This window comes from Nomascus leucogenys, chromosome 3 (genome assembly GCF_006542625.1).
Source record: "Nomascus leucogenys isolate Asia chromosome 3, Asia_NLE_v1, whole genome shotgun sequence".
NCBI classification, from domain to species: domain Eukaryota; kingdom Metazoa; phylum Chordata; class Mammalia; order Primates; family Hylobatidae; genus Nomascus; species Nomascus leucogenys.
The window spans coordinates 65,610,410-65,629,550 of record NC_044383.1 but is presented as its reverse complement, the minus strand read 5'-3'; the positions used below and the strand labels follow the sequence as shown (position 1 = coordinate 65,629,550).

The following is a 19,141-nucleotide window of genomic DNA, read 5'->3' as shown; positions in this document are numbered from 1 at the left end:
AACATTATTGTCACTGATATACAAAACTCATTTGCAAAAGGGGTTTGCGAACACAGTAAATCACACTTCAAAGAGCCAGGTCTCTCGTGCATTTCATGGATTGACAACTGTAAAAAGAAGTAGATGGTGTTGGGTCTTTGTATTTCACCACTGCTCTTTTCACTCTGCACAGTTTTCTTAGGTGTCTTTTTACTCATTTTAATTTTTTTTTCCTGCTACCTTTATACTTAATATTCTCAAACTTCTATTTTTAATTCATATCATATACTGGTGACAGACTCTTTAATATAAATCGGCCTGCTGGACATATCTACCCTGATGCTTATTCCCACAAGAGTTCAAATTCTGCATGTCCGAAATGGAATGCACCACTCATATATATGAATTAAGCTCCTCTTTGCCTCACCATTTTCTAGAGACTCAGACCACTCCTTCCAGTCTTCGTTGCTGCTGAGTAAATTCTTTTTCTTTCTTTGCTTTGAACAACTGTTACAAGAGGAAGTCATTTATACGGCCTTCAACAAGAGAGTTCAGTGAGACTGAATCATTGGTCCAACTTATTACCAGACAGCATCTGGCCTGATAACACATCCTCATATAGCTCTCTGTCCTCTCTACTTTATTTTCCTTTTCTCTCTTGTGCTCCACATGATTGCATTTTTAAATAAAGTAAGTAGTATCACAGGAAGAATCCAGGCTGAAACACCATAAAAATTTGCTCCTCTTTTGGTGATATCTGCTGATGTTACCCACTTTTACCCTAAAACTGAAGTAAAAATTCTAGGAGTCATTCTTGCCTCCTTTTCTTCCTCAATCTGCTAGAAACATAGTCGCTAAATCTAGCCATATTTCCTTCTAAAGAGCAGATGCATCATTCCTCTCTATTTTTGCCAACACTGACTTGTTTCAGGCACTCATTTTTTTCTTATTCAAAAAGCCTCTTATCTGATTTTCCTAATTCCAGTCTCATTTCTTCACTTTTAGGCTCCACATCTACAATAAAGTGATTCGGGTGATTCATCTAAAATGCATATCTTAACATAACCCTGATTCTCAGCAGCTCCAAGCTCTTTAACCCGCCAAGCCTTCATTATCTGTTCTGAGCTTATGTTTTCAGGCTTATCAGTCATGACTTCCCACCTTAATTTGTATGTTTCCACAACACCAAACATGGCAATATTAAAAAATCTCTGGCTCCTTATCTAGAGTGCTTTCCTCTTTCCTATTCTGGTAAACTCCCACTTTAGAACAAAGTTCAGGCATTCCTTCTTTTATAAAGCATGCCCACACTTTCCCAGGCTGGGAAAGGTGACTCTCTTTTGGGCAACATAAAATCTCATATATCGACTAGAAGAGTGACCCTTGCTTTTGCTTCATTTTGTTGTATCCTATATCCCAGCATACTCAACGGATATGATATTCGTTCACCAATTTCTCTCTATGGCAGGAGTTCTCATATGAGAAGGCTCTACCTCTCCCAAATACTTGAAAGGTATTTCAGATTCTAAAGGAGGAAGACCAGGTATAGTGGTATAGTTTCTGATTCTGTTATGCCCGCTTTGTGCTAGGTTTGGGTATTTTCCCTCTCGTAAACCCACTCCCTGAAAATAACTGCACAAATATATGCTTTACGAGGAGCAGAGTGGAACTGTTTTGTCTTTATATCTCAGTACCTAGAAGATAATCTGACCATCAGTAGTAGTAAAAGGTCAACATATATTTACTGTGAATGAATGAATGAATACTACAGGAATAAACTTCAGGCAAACTGAGGTCATTTCTTGCTGGGGCTGAATAGTATGGTACTCTTAGAAATTTGAATTTTGATTTATATAGTGCCTTAGTGCACAGAATTCTTTGAGGTGTAACAAGTACATATACCTGGTAAGTAGGCAGTCAAATTGGCAATGTCTGTAGAAAAGGTCAGAAGGCTTGATAATGATAATCAACAATTATCTGATAGACTTAAAGGCACTATCTACCGTACCAAGTAGTGTCTGTTGTAGCTGAATGCCTTCTTTGGGAATTAAAGGCCAAGGAAGTTGTCTCTCTGACAGGATGAGCTCAGCATAGGTGACTTTGCACTACCCAGCCATATAGTACTAAATGACTTCTGCTCTGTTTATTGATATCTATCCATCAATCACAGGCATTGTTATGGCAACCAAGGACGTATTTTTATCATTTGTAACTCTCTCTTATAATTATCTGTGTATGTGTTGTCCCCCCAATATACTGTGAGTTCCTTAATGACAGGGACTTTATTTATCTTCACAGCATAGCAGGAGTTAAAATATTATAAAGTGGAAGAAAAAACAGGTCAGTATGGAACAGTAGTGAGATGGAACCAGATCAGTAAGTGTGTTCAAGGCTAAACAGAAATATCCTGACACCTTAGGTAGGTTAAAATTTTAGCAGCCTACATTAGTTTGTATAATCTTCACTGACGTAACAAATACATCACCAAATTTTAGTAGCCTAACTTAATTATTGATTTTAGCTCACTTAGCAGTCTAATGCTGGTGGTTATATTCAATGGGACTGAGAGAACAGAAGGATCTTAGGAGACTTCCATCCTTTGATGCCATTCTTGGTGGGGGCCTTAGAGTCCTCTTCTTCCAGAACAAAGGTGAGGCAAGAAAGAATAGATGACAAAGTCCAAAGAATCATGTATTATATGTTTGAGTTGTAATTTATTTCTCTTCATATTTCATTGGTGAGAATTAGGTCTACGTTCTATTTTCTTACACAAGATATTGACAAACTTTTTCCATAAAGAGCCAAATAGTAAATATTTTAGGGTTTGTGGGTCATACATTTCCGTTACAACTACTCAACTGTGGTTGTAACCTGAAAGCAGCCATAGATAATATGTAAATGATTCAATGTGGCTATGTTCCAGTAGAACTTTATTTTTACATGCTGAAATTTAAATTTCATATAATTTTCAAGTGTCAAAAATATTACTCTTATTTTTCTAACCATTTAAAATTTTTAAAAAATCTTTATTCTCAGGCTTTGTGAAGACAAGTGGCAGATTGAATTTAACTTGTGGCTGCAGTTTGGTGATCTCTGAGGCAAGGCGACTAGAAAAGGTTGCCACTGTCTGAACTGCTGGCTTTAGTGAAAGCTCCACGTTGCTTTGGTGGACAGCTAGATGTATGTCCTTTAGGCTGCTCCTCTGGCCACTAAATATCCATGCACTTTCCCTTCCTCTCATACAGAATGTACCCAGCCCCTTTTCAAAATATATAGCAGGCATCTCATCCATCTAATCATTGCATCTAGCTCAGTGTCAGTGATTTCTGTGTGATGTCCAGTTCTCTTCACCTAGCTGTGGCTCTTTTAGGTCTGCAGAACCACAAACTAAAACACAATTCTTCGACTATCCTTGATATAAACAGGTGGAGCAGGGGCATGATAACTGCACAAAATCCCCGTACAGAAATGGAGGAACACGATTGCATAGCAATAATGAAAAATGGCTAATTCATTACTATAGTATAATGCAGAGGGGCAAAGCATTATAATAGATAATATAGTATAATGATGATATTATAATGATAGTTTATTGCTGTGCACCTCTGCATTATACTATAAAGTTTTTTTTATTAGATTTATTCTCTTGGGGAGTAACTTTCTCATCCATTGCACCTGGCCTCCAGTCATATCTGAAGAGTTTTGGAGCAGTATATACTCCTTGGGGAATCCAGAGCTTTCACATACTGTAAAAATTTACACTTTAGTATAAATTTGAGGGCCTAAGTGTCATTTTATAGTTACAGACTTTTTTTGACTTAGGTTTGTGTTTTTTTTTTTTTTGAAATTATACTTAAAACAAAATTTAGGAAGCACTGATTTATTTGCATCTAGTCTGATACATGTTAATAACAACACATATTATTCTTTCTTTGGCATAATTCTAAAGCTGGCTGTATTTATTTTTCTTTCCCTATCATAACTTTCTCTCTCAACTGAATGACGGATGCCTGAGGTGATCTGAACAGTATGCTTGGAGGAAATGGAGCAACCTTTGATTTGATATTTGGTGCAGTTGGTTCTTCTACTTCACTAACACATCTTAATGGGTCTGTGTTACTTCTAGCATTATAACTTCTTCATTTTTTTCTTGTGGGAGGCTCTAGAAATAGCTTTCTTAACTTCAGAAGCTTCAATCATAACCTGTGTCCTTGAAGTCTTCCTCATCCTCAATGGCAGCAAATGCATTTTATAAACATAAGACAGAAATCACACACTTTAGTTGGCATTCCATTGGTGAGGACTAGCTCTGTAGCCCCACCTAGATAGATGCAAGAGGGATAGAGGAGACTGAGCAAATTATCAATGGCTGGCAACTACTTCCAGGGGAAGTAGTTTAGATTATGGAGGGGGTATATAAGCACTTCCGTTGCAAAGCTAGTAGAGAGCTTAACTTTTATTCTGAAGGCCATGATAAGCATTTGAAAGACTGCTGTCTGTAAATACCAAAAGCAGATATTGAAAATATAGATGCCTGAGGGGCATAGAGGATATGACTCTCATCAGTGTCACCACAGTTTTAAATATATGCAATAATTTTAACAGAGCTGTCAGTAATCATGAACATTATCATGAATGCTATTATTCCAAAATGAACAATCTTTTTATTGTTTATAGTAATATGTAACCTCAAATAGTAACATCTGAAAATGATTCATTTCAAATTATATCATATAGGATTATATTTGTATAAGTAAAACAACTATATTCATTTTATTGCAAAACTGAATAGTTTCATTTTCCTGAATGTTTCATTTCCCAAGTATTAAAATAGATTTTAAAACATAAATATTGATAGCTTTCAATTGTCAAGAAAAGCAGACAATGCACAAAAATTTGAAAAAGACAGGAATAGAACATCGGAAACTTTTACAGTGCAGGGAAGTGAAACTATATTTCAGTTAAAAACTTACGCAAAATTAAAAAGTCAAATTGGAATAGAAATAAATCCAACATATAACAGAAGCCTATGAATTTTGTATTTGTACTCTGCTCTTAAGTGTCTTTGTCTCTACTTTCTTTTATTTATTTCAGTGCATTATTCTCACTTATTTTTTACTGGAATAAAAATAAAGTAGATACTTTAAAAAATGAAGGTAGGGCATTTGGATTTCTTATGAAAAGTGTTATTCTTCTTAGAAGATTACTTTTGTAAATTTATTGGGAATATTGTCAAATATATATGAAGATGGCTGATTATAACAGTTAACAAAATTGAAATAATTCTTGTGTCCAGACATTGTGCTAAGTGCATGGCTTACACACAATTTCATTTATTCCTTATGTCAGTCGTATTATTACCAATATTATCGTCTCCACTTTATTGGTAAGGAAACTGACGTACAGAGAGGTTAAGTAATTTTCCTAAGGTTATGTCAATAGTAAGCAACACAGCTGAACTTTGAAACTTGGTGTGTCTGACTATTAAATCCTCTCCATAGAAATACAACAGCTTAACTCAAACCCGTTTCCACAAAACCAGCAGTTAAGCTCTCTAGTTCCCATCTGTGTAACATGGCAGAGGCATTCTTTCTGGAGTTGCAGCATATTAACCATGTGTTGTAATTAAATCTCTGTAACAAGGAGAAACACCTTAAATTACTTTTGGGAATAGCCTTTAGTTTGTGAAATATATTTGATAGCAAAAATATTAGTCCTGGGTCATGGTCCAAAAGTTTAAAAAACAATATTGTGAAAGTTAATTGTTCTTCATATGATAAAAGAAAATAAATTGAGTTGCTAGAGAGCAAGGGGTTAAGGGTTTCTGGAATAATGAGTGGAGAACAGATTATAGGGAGGGCACAGAAGTTGGAATAAGGTTGGGACTGAATCCAAGAGCAGATCTTTAAGATTTGAGGTAAGAGTAGTCAAGGTATTTCTAAGATCGAAGATAGCTAATATATATTTATATTTACATCTTTGTTTTGTTGTGCTGTTTTCTGAAATATCTGACCTCTTCTTCATGACCCCTCCCCAACCAAATTTTGTGTTAGTTGCTTTTTGGAAAAATTCAGGAAAAGGGACTACATTGACTTTTAGGTTGAGGAGAAACAAATGACAAACAACAAGTACAATAACAATAACTAGAAATGATAACATATATGCTATGTATTTGGCCCCATTCTGAGGATTTAAAAGAATATACATCAAATCATGCAATACTCTGTGGTCAGTATTATTGTTATCATCACCATTTATAGATGAGGAAACTACAAAGTCACATAGGAAATAAGTAATACAACCACTATTCAATGTATGGTTCCAGTGTCATTGTTCTTCTTTACAGTTCTATATGATCGGTTCTAGGCTTTAGAATCAGACTGTTAATGATATCAAAATGTCACTTTACTTTAAAAATGTAAGCAGAGACTATAACAAAAACTATGCATTTAATCTTAAATTCGCTCGTGAAATGGGAAGGACAGAATTTGCACATGGAATAAAGGCTCGATTCATTTTGGGAAATTATGATTTCACAAAACTGGTCACTTTATTGCTATTATTTAAAGAGTAGCCAAATACATGTATGTGTACAAACATTTAAAATGAATGTTTGCTTAAAAGTAGGATTTCTAGATAGTTACCACAAATGTATAAAAACATGTTATATGCTTTATAACTTACTCCCTTTTGAAAAGCAAATAATGTCCAATTTAGTGATATTAATGATATTTTGAGATGATATGTGGGGGTGGATAAAAGTGGAAAATGATCTCTGGTGCTTTCTATCTTTGGTTTCTGAATCATTTCCTTCTATTAAAATACTTCTGCCTATTATCACAACACATTCCTTCAGGAATAGTAATTATTTAAAAGAGGATGGCAAGGTAACATAACATTTAGTCCAGAGTCGTTATCCTTATATGGAAAAATTTAAGAATGTGTAATAAAGGGCAAGATGGTGTTTGGATATAAGGTAGCTTTAAAGGTGTATGTAAATGCTATGTTTCTTGTAGTTTTTTCACAAAGTATTTTTAAAAATTATCCATATTGATGCACAGAGATGTATTTTATTCTTTTCTCTGACTTATAAGTATTACTATTCCATTTTATTTATTACATTTTTAAACATCCATTTCTCTGCTTTGCAGCGTTCTACTATTTCTAATAAGGCTATTCAGAGAGTCATTAGATTACACGTGAGTGCTTCTGTAGGGAAGAAACTAGAGGTAGAATAACTGATTTAGCTGTCCTTAATATCACACTACATTGATACCTGTCTACTCTGCCTGAATGAGAAATCTTTCATATTTTAGGCATAAGACATAAACAAATATGTGATAATAAAATTTTTGTGCCTGAGGTATAGTCTACCTAATTAAGAACACAGGTGAAACAAATGTAGGTGACTATAAAATAGAAATAGAAAATGCTATAAGAGTTAATCCAAAGGTGAAAGTATTTGTCATATACACAGATACAATTAGTATCAACTTTACTGTTGGAAAAAACCTTGGTAAAATGATTCAAGCAAACATAAAACCAAATAACAATCCCCATCACCAAAATACCAAATTGGTGAATCAGTTTCTCTGTCGATGCTATGTTAAGAACTATTGCTAGATTTTCTTATATCAGCATAAAGCTGACTGCAAAGAAGGGGTGAGGAAATAGATCATGCTATTCTAAAAATTTAAATATTTTGGTAAATTTAAAAAATGTGTCACTGAGCATCAGGCAAGAGATTTATAATTTGTGGTGATAGTCACCTTACTTCCTTCATGTGTGTAAGACTTTTAGCTTCTCAGTAACAGAACCTCAGTGATATAATAATTAATATAAAATGGTAAGGTAAGGCTACATTCCCTGTAATAAAATCCTGCATCACATGTAGTCTTCCAAGGACCATCTGTCCAGATGAGCCTTGCTGTAATAATCAATCAATCAAGTAAAACAGGGCCACCAGACAAATTAGTGGAGAGCTTCAATTCTCATAGTGTCATCTGGGGGTTATTTAAATGTTATTTGACTTTTTCACTGTGGTTGTAGTTGCACTGATTGATAGTCAAAGAAAATAGTGGATAAAACTACTGATGGCTTAGTATGATACAAATAGTGGCACCACCTGTACTAGATATAGTATTATCACTTTAATTTAAAAAATTAAGATTACACTTGAAACAGTGGTAACACTAACTTTATTCAAATAAGAGTTATGAATTACATGCCTTTTTAATAATGTGTATGATGAAAAGGGGGGTATGCATAAGGTATTTCTGCTGTACGCTGGAGTAAGATGATGCCTCAAGGAGAAGCATGAGTCATTTTTGATGTGTAAGACCAACTAGCTGCTAATTTTTGTGGAACACAGTTTTACATGAAAGAATAACTAATATTCAAGCAATGGTTATGCATTCTTGGGTATTGGATAGACATTTTCTCAAGAAGAATATGGGTCTGGCCGGGCGCGGTGGCTCATGCCTGTAATCCCAGCACTTTAGGAGGCCGAAGCAGGTGGATCACGAGGTCAGGAGATCGAGATCATCCTGGCTAACACGGTGAAACCCCGTCTCTACTAAAAATATTAAAAAAAAATTAGCCAGGCTTAGTGGCGGGCGCCTGTAGTCCCAGCTCCTGGGGAGGCTGAGGCAGGAGAATGGCATGAACCGGGAAAGCGGAGCTTGCAGTGAGCCGAGATCGCACCATTGCACTCCAGCCTGGCTGACTGAGACTCCGTCTCCAAAAAAAAAAAAAAAAAAAAAAAGAAAGAAAGAAAGAAAAAAGAAAGAAAATGGGTGTGCCACTCCAAAGAAAACAGCTAACAGCATTTGTTGCCAATGTTACAATTCGAACTTTCAAGCATATTATTTCAGAATTTTGGGTGAGTCATCCACCATGGTCAGAATGACAGCTATACAATACTTAAAAACTTTTCTGATAAGACTGGAGGGAATATTAACAAATATTATTTTTAAATATTTTATAAACATATATGTTGACATTTGGTAGAGCTGAATAACTGAAGAGACTGATATTTTGGCAGCAAATAATTGTGCATGAGTAAAAGATCCATTCAAAATGCAAGATAGAGCAACGAATATTAATTTAATTGAGTATAAAATGCCCATTGATTGGGTTTTACATTCCACTCTTCTACTCACCTTTAACAATTTATTAGTTATCAAGTTTTGGCATAATATCAAAGAGGGGTACTCTAAATTATTTGAAAAGTCTATTAAAACTCCTATCTTTTCAAAATATATATGTGTTGGGAGGCCAGAATTTCTCCAATACTTCAGCAAAATAATTATAGGACAGATTGAATGCAGAAGCACATATGAGAATCCAGCTGTATTTATTAATTAAAGCAGGTATTAAATATGTTTGCTGATACATATAACAGCGCCATTCTTATCATTATTTGTTTTGGAAAAGTAAAACTTTTTTTTTTCTTTTATTTTCTTTTATTGTTATACTTTTAAGTTTTAGGGTACATGTGCACAACGTGCAGGTTTGTTACATATGTATCCATGTGCCATGTTGGTGTGCTGCACCCATTAACTTGTCATTTAGCATTAGGTATATCTCCTAACGCTATCCCTCCCCCCACCCCACAACAGTCCCCAAAGTGTGATGTTCCCCTTCCTGTGTCCATGTGTTCTCGTTCAATTCCCACCTGTGAGTGAGCATGCTATGTTATATTATTCATGTTAACATATGAGTTTATCATTTTATAACAATTAAAGGAAATAAGGCAGAGTAGGGAGCACTAGAAACCTATCATCTCCCCACCTAGACAACAATTGTACTGGCAGTGTATATATATATATATATATATATATATATATATATATATATATATATATATATTTTTTTTTTTTTTTTTTTTTTTTTTTAGACGGAATCTCACTCTGTCGCCCAGGCTGGAGTGCAGTGGTGTGATCTTGGCTCACTGCACCCTCTGCCTCTTGGGTTCAAGCAATTCTTCTGCCTCAGCCTCCCAAGTAGCTGGGACTACAGGTGTGTGCAATCACGCCAGGCTAAGTTTTGTATTTTTAGTAGAGACGGGGTTTACACCACATTGGCCAGACTGGTATTGAACTCCTGACCTCGTGATCCAACTGCCTGGGCCTCCCAAAGTGCTGGGATTACAGGCGTGAGCCACCGCGCCTGGCCTAGAATATTTTTGATGTAACTATTTTGAAATACTGAAGTCTATTGAAGGTTTACAACCTTCCAGGTGAAGGCTTCTAAATTAAATTGTGATTAATTTTGGTCAGTTTCAGCTCTTAAAACAGTAGCATGCACACACGTCCCACTTGTTAGTCATGTGGCAGGCAGTTGTGTGCATGTTTCTGGTGCAGTCTGCACACAGCTTGTGAGGGCCATGGTGGACAGAGAGGATCCTCTTCTTCACATATTAGACATCTGTGCTTTGATCACTGATTACTGCTTCTGATAATAAAGCTGATGATCAGTGAAATAGATGGTGGTCATTTTCGCACTTCCCCCCCATTGTTGTTACTCCCCACCACCTTGAACTGTTTTTGTCCTCATCGTTTGTCTCTTTTCACACTTTTGGAAGCTAGCCATTAAAGATTGGAACATTCAAAAATAACTGCATATAGGAGGAAAATTTTAAAATGCCATCCATGCCCAGGAAAGGGTTTATAAAAGACTTGAGAAGTCTTTAAGAAACTCCATGTAAAACAACAACCTCAGAGCTACATGGATGCATATTAAAACCAGACTTTTGAAAACTAAAGACGAAGTGAAAATCTTAAAAGCAGCAAAAGAAAATGACTTTTCACATACAAGGATCCCAATAAAATTATTAGATTTCTCATCAGTAATTTTACAGGATAGAAGGCAAAAGTTCAAAATACTCAAAACGCTGAAAGAAAACAACTCTGTAAACCAACAATTCTATGTTTGACAAAACAGTCCTTTCAGAAGTTAGGTAGAGCCAGGTGCGATGGCTCACACCTGTAATTCCAGCACTCTGGGAGGCCAAGGCAGGTGTATCACCTGAGGTCAGGTGCTTGAGACTAGCCTGGCCAACATTGTGAAACACCATCTCTACTAAAAATATACAAATTAGCCAAGTGTGGTTGTGTGTGCCTGTAATCCCAGCTACTTAGGAGGCTGAGGCAGTGGAATCACTTGAACCCAGGAGGCAGAGGTTGCAGTGAGCCAAGATAGTGCCACTGCACTCCAGCCTGGGCGACAGAGCAAGATTCTGTCGCAAAAAAAAAAAAAAAAATTAGGTAGAAATTAAGACATTCCCAGCTAAACAAAAGTTAAGAAAGTTTGTTAACACTGGACCTTCCTTGCTAGAAATGCTCAAGGGGAATCCTGCAGTGTGAAATGAAAGACCATAGACACTAACTGTATGTTGAATGAAGAAATGAGTAAATTAATAGGCAATTATTAAAGTTAAATGGCTTATAATGCACTTTTTGTTTTATAATAATTTCTAATAATTGTTTTCTAAATAATTGAAGAGATTAATACATTAAAATTCTAATAATGTTACAACTTTGGTTTATAACTTTATATTTTGTTTTCTAAATAATTTAAAAGACTAATGCATTTCAAAAATTAGTAGTTTGGGGGGCACACAATGTATAAAGATGTTATGTATAAAGATGTAATTTTGTGCCATCAACAATCAAAAGGAGTGGGAACAGAGCTGTTAAAGGAGTAGAGTTTTTATTTGTTATAAACTCAACTTAGAGAGTTAATGACTTTAGGCTGTTAATCCCATGGTAACTACAAAGAAAATAGCTATATACGCTATAAAAGATAAACTAAACACAAAAAGATGGTAATGTAAAAAATGAGAGACAAAAACTATAAAGAATAAGGAAAACAAATCACAAAATAGCAGAAGTAAATTGCTTCTTAGCAATTATTTTAATTATAAATGATTGTACTCTTGAATCAAAAAACAGATATCTGCAGAATGGATAAAAACACTTGATTCAACTACATCCTCTCTAACAAAGATTTACTTTAGCTCTAAAACCACAAATATTAAATAGATTAAAACTGAAAGGATGGAAAAAAAGATTATATGCAAATAGTAACCAAAAGAGATCAGAGGTTGCTAGCTTAATATCAGACAAAATAGACTTTAAATTAAAAAATGTTAAAACCAAAGAAGGACATTATATGTTAATAAAAGACTCAATACAGCAAGAAGATATAACATATATAAACATAGGAGTTCAGTCAGGGTGGTGGGAAAAATTGTAAAATAGACATAAACCTTCTTGGAAGGCCAGAGGTTTTGCAAAAGCCTAAGGATAGGGTTATGGGTGAAGGCAGCCTAATCCTCTTACCCCAAGTTAATAGCTTAAAGTAGGTACAAAGGAATGTAAGGGAGTTTATCTACGTAGCTTGTTTACTCATGTGGTCCTAAGACCAACCTTTGATCATCCGCAGAACTGATCTCTCTGGGAGAGGGCAACTAGATTAATTACCCACAGGTGTGTTAACTCAAAGCCTTTGTCATTAAATCTGTGCTGAATAAATGCCTGCAGAGCCAGCTAGTCAGGGTGCCCATGCGGCTGCTACAACTCTGTGATTGGCGTGGCCCCCTGGCCTACTCTTTCACTGAATATCAGTGTCTGTCTGAGTACATTATTCATCCATTGTGCAGCCTAGGTCTGTTGGTCAGACCCCAGCAGGTGGTGCCTCGTGTGAGGAACACTGCAATGGACTGGTGATTGTGACAGAACCCTTGAAAATGAAGGTGAAAAGGACTGTGCAGTCAGTAAGTCATTGGTGCCTGCTCGGGATTTCCAAGTTCGCAAGGATTGTTCAGGCTAGCGTTTCATCATGGGACAAACAGTTACCAGCTCAACAGAAACAGTATATAAAAAAGTATTGAAACAAACAGCTGCTTAAAGCTAGTGGAGCCTCAGTTTCGTGGGCTCAATTAAGGGACGTAATGCAAACTGTTGTATTCCATAACCAATGGTTTTGAGAAGAAGGTATGCTAAACATAGAGCTCTGGGAACAAGTGTGGAGAAATCTTAAACATCATCATCAGCAATGGGTCCCAGTATCATCTCTAACACTATGGGCTTTGGTGAGGTTGGCTCTGGTCCCATTATACACAGAAGAGCCTAAAAAGGGGAAGGAGGAAGAACTGTCACCTACCTTACCTTGTCCCTTAGATGCGCTATCACTGGGCCAAAATAACAAAAAGGAAATGGAGGTTTGCCTGAACCCCCTCCCCTAATAAATTGGAAAAAAGACAAGGGATATGCTAGTTATGGGGCCCTGTCTGAGGCAAGTGGCATTGGAAAGGGAGTTCTTAGCCTGCCTGGTAATGCAAGATCAACAAGGCAATCAGGTATATAAACCCATTTATTTTAATGCTTATTAAAAAAATAAGAAAAGGCATTAGAGGCTGGAGCCATGTGGCCAAGCTTGTGATGGGTGGAAGAAAAAGCTCAGTGGCAGGGAAGCTCATGACACCCCAGGCCGACAGGAGCCGGCTGGCAGCAGCTGCCTGGCGGCAGGGCGCAGAAGCAACACAGACAAAAAGCAGCGCCCAGGCAAGTGCAACACTGCTGCCTTCCAGCTCCGTGGGCAGCCCATGGCAAAATTTCATGTGTTTCTTGTATATGAGCGACATCCCAGAGTATAATTCTCTGCTAAGATGTAAGTAAAATTGAAGAATTTAAAAGACCTCTTTCTGATAATGGCCACTGTTGTTATTTCTCCCTTACTCCTAAGATGACTCCAAATCCAATTTAAGTAAAACAGTAACCGCCAAAGGGAGAGAAATTAAAAAAAGCCCATGAATTAGTTGAGGAGCAATTAAAAGCCAGCCATATGGAACCATCAAACAAACAGCCCCTGGAATTCGCGCATTCTTGTCATTCCCAGAAAGTCTGGTAAATGAAGGTTTTGCATGACCTACGTGCTATTAATGCTAATTGGCAACCTATAGGGCCCCTTCAACAGGGCCTTCCCTCCACTGCAGTGATTCCTCAAGATTGGCCTACAATCATTATTGACTGCTTTTATACCATTCCACTAGCAGAACAGGACAGAGAAAGAAAGATTTGCGTTTACAATACCGGCTATCAATAATGAAAAGCCAGCTTGCTGATTTCATTAAAAAGTATGTCCTCAAGGGATGCTAAACAGTCCTACCATGTGTCAGTATCATGTAAATCAAGCTTTGCTCTCTAGTAGAAAAGACTTTTCTGATTGCAAGGTTATTCATTTTATGGACGATATTTTACTGGCAGCCCCAACAGAGCCAGTACTTTCAAAGTTAGATACCTCTGTCATAAAGAAGACACGGTTAAGAGATTTAATGATTGTGCCTGAAAAATTACAGATGTCTTCTCCTTGGAAATATCTTGGGTACATACTAACTTCCTGGTCAGTAAGACCTCAAAAGGTTAAATTAAATACTAGCAACTTACATACCTTAAATGATTATCAGAATTTACTAGGCGATATTAACTGGCTTCGGCCCACCTTGGGCCTACCTACTGATTGACAGGTTGCAAAATCTGTTTTCTGTCTTAAAGGGCTATTGAGCCCAGATTCTCCCAGGTATTTAACTTCTGCGGCAAAAAGGAAAATCAAGGAAACTGAACAAACCATTTCTCACAGGCAACCAGATTGCATAGACCCAGGCTATTCAATTCAATTGTTTATTTTTCCCACTAAACAAACACTCCCCTACAGGGTTAATAGGACAGATGGCCCCAGTACTATGCTTTCTAGAATGGGTTTTTTGCTCACATACTGGGACTAAAACACTCTTTCCCTATAATCAGTAAAGTCATATATTCAGGCCGCAGACAATGCAATCAGTTGCTAGGTTATGATCCTAATATCATCAGGATTCCTTTAAGTAAAAAGCAATTTGAAGCAGTATTGCCATTATCTATAGATCTGCAAATAGCCCTGTCTGATTACGCAGGCCATATAGACCTTGCCCTTCCTGCTGATAAACCCCTTCAGTTCTTATCTGGTACTTCTGTGATGTTACCTACAAAAATAGTTCACTCCCCCACACCTAGCGCTTTAACACTGTTTACTGACGATTCTGGTAAACATGGAAAAGTGGCCATTTGGTGGAGACCACATAATTTCCTCCCTCGTTCTGGGTTTACTAGCACTCAGAAAGCTGAGGTTGGGGCCGTAATTTTCCGCTCAGCCCATCAATATCATTAGCGACTGCTTACTCTGTTTATTTACTGCAGAACCTTGAGACAGCCCTAATTAAGTCCACTCTAAAGCCCACCCTGTGTGCACTTTTTCTCTGACTTCAGCAATTGCTAAATCAACGTACACATCCTATTTTTATTACACACGTTTGAGCCCACAGCTCACTGCCTGGCTCATTGGCTTATGGCAGTGATCAACCAGACCTTCAGGTTGTGACATCGCTGCTTGACCAAGCCACCCAACCACATCAATTCTTCCACCAAAACTGGAGAAACGTATCTAAACAATTTCAACTTACCCAGAGACTAGCTAAACAAAGTATCCTGCAATGCCCAGATTGCCAGCTCACAGGCACATCCCCTCTTTTAACAGATGTTAACCCTAGAGGGTTCTAGTCCTCTAATCAGTTATGGCAAACAGATGTTACACACATCCCTCAATTTGGAAACTTAGATATGTACGTGGATCAATTGATACCAACACTCATCTAATTAGTGCACATGCTCTTCCTGGACCGTCCACCTGATATGTCATTAAACATCTTTTAACTTCTGCATTTATGGGGCAGCCCACAACAATTGAAAATGATAATGCCAGCTCACAATTTCAACAATTTTGTCACACATGGAATATCCAACATTCCACAAGCATCTCGAATAGCCCCCAAGGACAGGCCATAGAAAGTGCCCACTCCATCCTTAAAAATATGCTCAAAAAAGGGGGAGTATGAGTATGGACCCTGCAACACTAGTAGCACAAGCCTTATTTACCCTTAATTTTTAAAATTTAGATAAATTTCAATCAGCTATGGAAAAGCACTTTGCTAAAACCTCTCAAGACATAAAACCTGCAGTTTTATGGAAAGATGTAAACAATAATGAATGGTGTGGTACAAATAATGAATTGGTAACATGAGAAAGAGGATATGCTTGTGTTCTCACTCCCTCTAGTCCTCTTTGAATTCCAGCATGACGCATCAAACCATACCATGGCATGGCTAGGATCCAACCCAGTACCAGAAATGAAGAAAAGGATCCTACAGGACCCACAGCCCTGGACATTACCTGGGGGATACTGAAAAAGACAACTCAAGAGGCTGAACAAATCCTGCTCCAGACACACACATCATTCACTCCAGATAATGTGTTCCTTGCTATGCTTTATTAACCTTTTCAAAATTCTCTCACTCTGCCTGCATGCGGTACCTGCTACACTTAAACACCGACTTCCTGCTTCTAACATTGCAACTGCTTGGCCAAGAGAGATTATCATACCCGCAGTGGGGTTCCTTAGTAACAGCACACATGGAACTAAAGTGCCAGGTAACACTACAGGTCACTCCTTGATTGGAAAAGAATGTTGCTAATAATACTCATGTTTGTCTTATGTTATTTACTAATTCTAGGATTCAAAGCTGGAATACGAGCAGTGACCAGCACACCTGACAGGCCTGTTGCTACACACATCTGTACTCTTCAATCAACAAAGCCTGATGCAAAATAACAGAAAAGGGCGAGATATAAGAGTTCAGTCAGGGTGGTGGGAAAAATTGTAAAATAGACACAAACCTTATTAGAAGGTCGGTAGGTTTTGCAAAAGCCTCAGCATAGGGTTACGGCTGAAGGGAGCCTAATCCTCTTACCTTGAGTTAATAGCTTAAAGTACATACAAAGGAACGTAAGGGAGTTTATCTAAATAGCTTGTTTACTCATGTGGTCCTAAGACCAACATTTGATCATCGTGGGTGAATGATTGCTTTCTACTCGGGGGTTTGGCAATGTGGCAATGTTAATTACCCTCTAGTGGTGTTTACTGGAGACTTTTGTCATTTAATCCGCACTAAATAAATGCGAACTTCGCCAGCTTTTGAGGCTGATGCTGCAGACTCTGGCAGCAGAGCCCCTTAGCCACAGACAGGCAAAATATCTGTGTCCCTGTACATCTTTCATCTGTCACTGGATCAGCATCTGTGGGATGGACCTGGCATATAAACACTTGGCTGATTACAGATAATCAAAATATATGAAGCAAAAAAGACAGAATTTAAGGGAGAAATAGACAATTCTACAATAATAGTGGAGAATTAAATAGCCACTCAATAATTAATTAGTAGAGCAGCCATGTAAAAGATAAGTAAGGAAATAGAGGACTTAACACAATAAACCAACTAGATCTAACAGACATACACAGAACATACTATGCAACAACAACGGCATACACATTCTTAAAAGCATGTGGAACATTTTCCAGGATAGACTAGACTATATGTTAGGCCACAAATTAAATCTCAATAGATGGAAGGACATATGTCATATAAATGATCTTTTCTGATCACAATGGTTAAAGTTGAAAATCAATAACAGAAGTAAAACCAGAAAATTTATAAATTTGTGAAAACTAAACAACATTCTTTTTAACAAAGGATCAAGGAATAAATTATAATGGAAAGTGGAAAATAGAGACAAATAAAAATGAAAATACAACACACACCAAAATGTACAAGATGCAGTGAAAGCAGTACTAAGGGGGAAATTCATAGCCATAAATGCTTATGTTAAAAAATAAGAAAGATCTCAAATTCAACAAGTTAACTAAAACTTAATAAGCTAAAAAAGAAGAAAGAACAATCTAAACCCAAAGTAGAGACAATATTAATGATAACAAAGTTGGTTGTTTGTTTGAAAAATTCAACAAAATTGACAAATCTTTAGTTAGATGGATTAAGGAAAATAAAAAGAAGACTCAATTAACTGAACTTAGTTGATGATATTGTAAATAAAATTGATTTTGTAATTACTTTTTCAGATTGCTCATGCTTAGTGTGTAGAAATGCAGTTTACTTTTGGTTGACTTAACCAAAGCAGTGAATGTCTTCTACAATGGAAACTACTAAACATTGCTGAAAGAAATAAAGACATAAATAAATGGAATCACACCTCATGCTTATGAATTGGAAAAAAATGATATTCAGATTCAGTGCAATCCCCAGCAAAATCCCAGTGATTTTTTTTTTTTGCAGAAATAAAAAAAAAATCCACCTTAAAATCCATGTAGAATCTCAATGTACTCTGAACATACAAAACAATCTTGAAAAATAACAAGACTGGTGGTCTCACACTTACTGTTTCAAAACTTAATTACAATGCTACCTTTGTAATTAAAACCTTTTTTGTATTGGCATAAAGACCAACATATTGACTAATGGAGTAGAATGAGAAGCCCAGAAATAAACCCTTACGTATATGATTTTTGACAGGGTGCCACATACATTCAATGGGGAAAGAATGGTCTGGTCTTGTGAACATATGGTGTTGGAGAAACTGGATATCCACATACAACAGGATGACCCGAATAGTTGGACTCCTCTTACCTAACACCATATACAATAATTAACTAAAAATGGATTACAAAGCTTAAACTTTAAAGTTCTTAGTAGAAAACATAGGGAAAAAGGCTCACAACATAGAATTTGGCAGTTATTTCTTGGATATGGATATGACACCAAATGCACAGGCAATAAAAGAAAAAACAGACATTAGATTTCATGAAAATTTAAAAAAAAAATTGTGCATCAAAAGATATTATTAACAGAGTAAAAAGACAACTTAGAATGGAAGAAAAGACTTGCAAATAATATATCTGATAAGGGATTAATATTCAGAATATATAGAGAACTCCTAAGACTAAACAAACAACAAAGAAACAATCCAATTCGAAAACGGACAAAAAATCAAATAGAAATGTCTCAAGATATACAAATATCCAATATATACATGAAAAGATGCTCAATAACATTAATAATTAGGGAAATGCAAATCAAAACTGTGAGGCTCAAGTCATCCCACAGGGCTTCTAAAGGAGAAGAGGGTCCAAAATTCCAGATGGCTAGAGCTTCTCTGGGCTTGCATGAGGAGCGACTTTACACTGATTAAGATGTGAGCTTTTATGCTGTCCTGTG

General features: G+C 36.6%; 1 protein-coding gene across 1 annotated transcript in view; it reads right to left on the bottom strand.

The window, feature by feature from the left end:
- EYS (eyes shut homolog) overlaps positions 1 to 19,141 on the bottom strand; it is a 1,808,075-nt gene that overhangs the window by 586,204 nt on the left and 1,202,730 nt on the right.